The sequence below is a fragment of the Plectropomus leopardus genome, chromosome 12 (genome assembly GCF_026936395.1).
Source record: "Plectropomus leopardus strain MGB_pleo_1.0 chromosome 12, ASM2693639v1, whole genome shotgun sequence".
In the NCBI taxonomy this organism is placed as follows: domain Eukaryota; kingdom Metazoa; phylum Chordata; class Actinopteri; order Perciformes; family Serranidae; genus Plectropomus; species Plectropomus leopardus.
The window spans coordinates 16945622-16953126 of record NC_142187.1 but is presented as its reverse complement, the minus strand read 5'-3'; positions in this window follow the sequence as shown (position 1 = coordinate 16953126).

Below are 7505 nucleotides of genomic sequence, written 5' to 3'. Positions count from 1 at the left end.
ATATGCTATAAGTGAACCATAAAAAAACAAGAAAAATTAAAAGATCAGCTAAGACACACCTAGACATTGATATGTAGAAGATGACATACAAAAGTCCTGCAACAGCACTTTGAAACAACCTAGAGGAACCAATAAGAGAAGTCTTTCTGCAGAAGATGTCAAATATATGGAGCTGCATACATAACTGCTCTTTTGCCAAACTCCATATGAAACCTAGGTACAGACAATCAGAACAAGTTATATGAATTGATTTTGCTATTTTTATTTTTTTCCCCTTAATGTAGACACATGAATAAGACAGAAGAAGGCAAATAACAGCTTTGCAAATAAGAGAATGCCAATGAAAAAGTCTACAAAGTTTTCACGGCAACCAGAAAACCATGAAAGGACTTGCCATTTGTAATAAATCTCAATGTAGTGTCATACATAGAGTTCAGATCATGCAGACACCGGAAAGGTGCATTCATAATTATCCAAATAATCAAGCACAATAGAAATAAGTCAGAATTCAGTACGACAATCCTTTCTGCGTTTTCCCTCAGATCATTACATGCCATCACCACGGGGCCTGTGTCTTCTGTAATGACTCATTAGATGAGTCACAGGGCCAGCAGGACACAGAGACCAGACTGGGCACAGACCAGCACATTAACACACTCCCTCACTAGATGGTTTTCAAGGCATTCCATGAGACGCTGACCCAAAGCTTGTCCCCGCAACGCAGCATTTCAGCAGACAACGCCGGCTTTGTCTGCACATTGAGAAAGAGGGCAGACAGAAAGGGAGAGGGAGAAAGAAACTGCCCACATACAGTAGAAAAGGCACAAATAATGGTGGAAGAGTGGAATGCAGACAGGGAAAAAAGGGGCAGGGGAAGAATGTGGTTCCTCTGCAGGTCTGTTATCTACTTAAAGGGACATCTCATCCCCAAAATCAAAAATACGTTTCTCCTCATACCTGTAGTGCTATTTATGGATCTAGATCTAGATCACTTTGGTGTGAGTTGCAGTGTTGTCAGACGCAGAGATGTCTGCTTCTCTCCAATATTATAGAACTAGAGTGGACTTGTCTTGTAGTGCTCAAAGTGCCAAAAATAACTCAACAGCAACGTCTCTTTCCAGAAATCATGACCTGGTTACTTAAGATAATCCACAGACGCTGTGGTGCACAGTTTTATGTGGGAACTTTTTTCTTTCTATGATTTTACGCACCAATTGTATCAGTGTAAATTTCTTGGAAGTAAACAAAAAACCAAAGATTAGGCTTGATCTTTTATATTAGATTATTAATCATCTGATGGGAAAAATAAGGCACATTTGATATGCATTTGAAGAGAAAAACAGACTAACTGAATCAGGGTTTCAAAACCTTTTCTGGTCAGTCACATGTTTGGCAAATGTCTTAATAAAATTACTCTATCTTGTTAGAATCTCTGTGTTGAAAGTGGAAGAATCCCTAAATCATGTGACTGTCAGCCTGTTGATTCTATTTTTGTGTGCTGTTGTTTTTTCCCGTCCAGTTTGGTCCACCCCATTTCCAGGTAAAAGCAGCAGCCAGCTGGAGGATCACCAGTGATTTAAGGTTCTGTCTGCTGAAGGTCAGAAACAGGAATCAGCTTTAACGCTGAAAAGAGCAGCAGTGTGTGAAGTGAGGTGAGGTGAATCAGCTTGCCCTTGCCTTGAGGAGTTCTTTCACAATAAAATTCTATGCCTAAAGTGCATGTTGTGCGTGTGTGTGTGTGTGTGTGGTAACATAATGACACAGTGACAACAGAAGGACCCCCAGTTAAGTCAGGTTTAAGTTCTTTTTTTAAATATCTGGACCCTATTTTCCCATGTTATTGTGTCTAAATGACTAATGAAGAAAAACATTTTTGGAATTGGTCCAGTACTGAGAGACAGAAGTCGGCTGTCTCTTTGCAATGTCAGTTTACGTCCACTAAAAGTGCTTGTTTTTGCCACTGAGATTGTGTCTTATAATATTATGGAAAGGATTCCTACAGAGATAGGCCTTTTTGTTGAAGAGTAAGATCCTTTTCATTAAGCCAGAAACAGCCTCGAAATCATCACCAGCAAATCCACCAGACTCCGTGCAAATAAACAGTCATTTTAGCATGCACAAAGCCTGCACACTTTTACATCTAACTGGGTGGATTAAGGGTTTATTTCAACCAAACCAGAGTTGGTGATTGTTGGAATAGTAACAAGACAAACAAAGACAGTTTTTGTGAGTGTTTTTCATCAGGGGCTGAATGGAACATAACCACAAATTTTAGCAAATTGGCTTTATTATAATTAGAATAATGTAATTAGAATAATTATATAATTGCAATTGTAATTTGTGAAAGATTTATTACCAAGTTGCTCATTGCCTTTTTCCCATGTTTTTGAAAGAAATTGCACCAATTTCCTCAGGGCTCAGAGGTTTAACTACTTGAGAAAGGCATCTAAAAGCAGCACAAGAAAAATCATGTCACTCCAGGCTTTCAGAAGTTTAATCATTAGCTATTTCCGTACATTTTAGCTAACAGTTAACATTGCTTATTTAAATGGGTTAATGACTTTAAGGATTTGATTTTTGTTAAATGTATATGCATGTACACACTGTAAACTAATTTGCTTCTCTCCAGGATTATGTGCTCTGCGTACCGTATGTTCAGTATAATGACAGCAGAAGAGCACAAACCTTGCCTTAAGTGCTAATATAGAGGAATGACGATGAAGGCAATGTTCTCTGACACACACACACACACACACACACACACACACACACACACACACACACACACTCTGAAATTTCAGCACAGCCTAGACTCGCCTGAGCCACAGCCCTGTGTTTGTTCTTAAAGCTGCAGCCCTGGGTACATTCAGCGAAAACAAAAGCACACTCACCTGAGGGTGTGGCGCAGTGAGCTGAGTGGCAGGGTGTGTGTGTGTGTGTGTCTATGACACTGTTGAAACATGTAGCCTTGGGATACTGATAAATCCGCACACTCACGCATCAGTTTCACAATCATATTGAACTCCAACCCCCAAATCTGAAAATGCATTATCCCTGAGCACTATTGATTATGTAAGCCTGTAAATATGTTGACGGCACATCCGCTCAGAATTAATTTTATGGCTGATTCTGATTCAGATCAAAGGAATTGATGAGACATTTGTGGCTGAAAGTCTGGCATGCCTTCAACAAAACAACAGGAGCGGCAGAAGATTAATGACGCAACTCTTCTCATGTATCAGCAGGCTGGTGGGGTTTGAGTACACGTGGTGCACAGTAGCATACCTTAAAGGAATAGTTTCAACATTTTGGGAAAGACACAGATTTACCTTCTCTTTCTTGACATCTGTACAGTAAATATGAAGCTACAGCCAGCAAGCAGTTAGCTCCATTTAGCATAAAGACTGGAAACAGGGGAAAACGGGCCTCCAGGACATGTGCTTTGATTTGAAGCTAATTTTTGTGGTGGCCAAACAGTTGAATTAAATCTGTAGCATGATGCCATTGGGCCGAATAACTTTTTCTCATAGACTTACATTGTGAAAGAGAGATCAGTGGATAATTTTTTTAGAGTCACAACCTCCATAAAATAATTCATTTTCCTATCAGAATCTGATCTATTCGATTCAATAACATTTGGAAAGTCTTAGAAACGACCCTTGGTGTATCATGCAAACTTATGTGCTTGTAGGTGGATTTTTTGAGCCTTTTCTTTTTATTTATCTATTTATTTATTTATTTATTTTAACAGAACTAGCTGTCTTTTCCTTTTGCCATTTTTTATGCAAAACTAAGTTAACTGGCTGCTGGGTAGCTGCTTATTTACCACACACACCTTAAGGTGTTATCAATCTTTTCATCTAATTTTCACCAAGAAAGAAAACACGACGCTAGATGTCATACTATTACTCAAATAAGATATCATGTACATGTCACTGCAAGTGGTCATGAGAAAACATTTGAGTTTCACAAATCTACATGACCCAATCATGTTGAAATAATATCAACAAAACAAAGAGATTTCCTGGTCGATTGCATTTTCATGCATTCTTTACCATCATGTGAAAGAATGCATGTACACCTGTAAAAGTCTTGATTTTAATGCTTTAATTTCAGAGGAGCTGTCCTTTGTGTGAGAGAGTTCTCAGCTCATGGGATGTTGCGGACTTGAACATTGAGAACATATAAATGTGATGAGAACGCTGTTTATGTAATGTCCTGCAAAACTGAGAGAAACCAAAGCTATCAGTTAGCAAGTGAGTGACATTGCAGGGACAAACGACTAATTTACATTCCCCCGTGAGGTATTGATCCTGTTTTTCAGTAGAACGTATACTCATGGTTAAAACATAAAGAGACACACACACACACACACACACACAGTGGAGGCTGAAACAGATCCTTCATCCCTCTTGATGAGTGTATTGATTACAGTCAATAAGGACTAATTGATGTCCTCTCTTGTCCAGCAGTGCTGTAACACCCTCGGGACAACTGCAACCCTCCTTTGTACATTTCCCTCCTGAATGAGGGGTGTGCCAGAGGATGTAATTTGAGATGACAACAGTTATGGGAGGGGTCCAGTGGGTCCAGGTGAAAGCTCACTGGGGGGAGGAGCAGAGTGAGAAAAGTTGCTTTTCAGTTTTCCCCTGACGGATTCATGGCATCATAAGCTTTTTCCAGCTCATAAAACATCATTATAATCACTGTAATTGTCCAGTGAATGTACTCCGGTGTCTGGTGTACTGTATTGTTTTACTCTTATGATAAAATGGTGTTCAGATTTTTTGTACTTCAACCCCTGATTTAGCGTTTGGCCATCAATATCTGCAACACTGGCGCCACATCTCCACCACCCACAACCTTATCTTTTCTCACAACAACAGTGAAATTGTTAAGTGATATTTCCCGAATAAAAGGCCATGTTGACCAGGCAAAAATAACATAAGTTATGAGCACAGTCCCTGGACTGGCTAGGAAAATATGGACAGGATTGTTATTAACATTCTCCCCACAAATGATGGTAAAGTCCAAATTTCTCCAGTAAAGCAGTTCAGTGGCAAACATAAAAAGACTATGACTGTAGTTCCCACGTCAGATTGTTGCAGCTAGAAAATAAACCAATAAAGTGCCTCATTACCAACCATCAACAGATACAAGAAGACTAAAATGCTTGTATGTCCTTTTTGATTAACTTCAATCTCACAAATGAACCCAATCACCAAATAATTGTTGGTTTTTGCATATCTCTGCAATCCATGGATTTGAAATATTTATGCTTTATTATGAAACAGATACGATGAAACTTAAATTTTCAACAATTCTGTGGTTAACCTGTGATAATGTTCAAGCTCGACTTTTCCTCTTGTGCCACTGACATTTGTAACTTTAGGTCTAATTTCCCAAAAACTGTTGGATTGACTGTCATGAATTTGATAAATGTTCATGGTCCCTCAGGATACATTTTAACAGCTTTTGTGATCACCTAACTGAAGCACCACCATCATGTCACATTTTTCAATTTATGAGTTATTAAGAAATATCTGTAAACCTAATGACAGCTAAAAAATGAACTTTGTGCATAGCACTAATTATCAAATGCTAGCATGCTAACACACTAAACTAAGATGGTGAATATTATACTATTAAACATCAGCATGTTAGCGCTGTAACTGTGAGACGTCAGCATGCTAAAGTCAGCATTTATCTCAAAGTACCTCTGTGCAAGAGAACACCCTCACAGAGCTGCTGACGCTGCTGTAGACCAGGGAGGCTCAATTTGCTTTGCCTGGGGACCACTTTTGAAAAATGACAGGAGGCGGGAGCTAGTTAATAAACAAACATTAATAATTAATATAGAGATAATTAGACTGGATCTCTGTCGGGGGTCTGGGAGGTCCTCCCCTGGCACTTTTTTTTTTTTTTATGAACAAGCTGTTCAGTATTTGTATTTTGATGTTTTATGGTGCACTCTGACACATTTTTATCTAAAAAAAAAATTAGAAAATAGTTGGCAGGCTACGCAGCACCTTACCATGGGCCCACAGTATCAGTGCTGTTGGCTTTTGTTTTTATTAATTTATTGTAATATAATATAAATACCACTTAATACCACTAAATCCATCTTCCTGTGATATTCAATAATTAAAATCCTTACATAAGTGTATGGTCAAAGAAAAATATAGTTATTTCATGAAACAGAAGAGAGAATCTGTAATGCAAATATATCCAAAATATCATCATCCAAATATAGCAGAAAAGTCTTATTATGATGTCTATGATTCGCTGTATTTGGGAAAAGGTCCCTGCAATAAATCTAACCACAGCTCTGTGGTAAGGATTTCACACACACAAGCACACAGTACACACACTGTACACACACCAGTGCATCCCGTTTGTCCACAAGTCAGTTGACAACACAACAAAACAGTTTCCACCATAATGGCTTGCTTTGGCAGCCAGAGAGAGCTATACATTACTGGGTGAAACTAATTGTTAAATCACACACACACACACACTATACATACTGAGCTGCTTTAATGGCACTTTGAGGATTGGCAGAGACCTTTGAACTTGTTTAGAAATTCCTCCACAATTCGACCATTCCTTTTTGCTCCACAGGGAGAACTTCCTTCCCTTTGTTTTTATCCACTGCACTATACAGTACATTCAAACACACACACACACATACACACACACAGACGCACACAGGGCTCAGTCTCTATTGTTGAAAATATCTTTGGTCTGTAGGAAAGAGCGTAGTCAAAGCAGGAAAGCTAAATGTGCTGTTTGTCGCTCATCTACTTCTCTGTCCACTCATCAGGACAGGACACCCAAATACAAATATCACATATATCAAATGAAAATATTGTCTCTCAGTGACAATGATATCAATATTATTGGCACTGTGTGGACTCAGGGTCAGAGCCAGTCTTTGCTTTTGTGAAACCTTTTTGACATAGATCAGAGAAAGTGAGAGGGAATTTTTATGAGGAATATATATAAATAAAACACGGCCTCCTTTCAAGCTTAACTGATCCTACCTTTGACTTTACACCTCCCAGTGAGGACCATAAACATATACACACACAGCTGAACAGGTCTTGGTGTGAGCTGCATTACTGGTTTTTCTCTGATCCAAACACTGTAGGAGAGGGCATTGTGCAGGGCAGTGAGCTCCGTGTTTATGAGATTGTGTGTGTGTGTGTGTGTGTGTGTGTGTGTGTGTGTCAGAAGACAACAAAGGCACACAGTTACTATTTATCAGAGACCTTTTAGAGCTGCCTTGGGCGATGCATACCATCCACACACACAAACAGTGCACTCGTGCTCGTTACTGGCTGCCTGCTATAGTTATTTAGACTCAGGAGGGGAGTCAAAGGAACAAAGATACACACAGAAGCCAAAGAGATACACCCAAGAATTAAGGCTTAGCACTGGGTTCCTTATCTGCGGTCCTGAAGCACCAGATCACTCCTCTAAAAATGTTTCCACTTTGTTAAAAG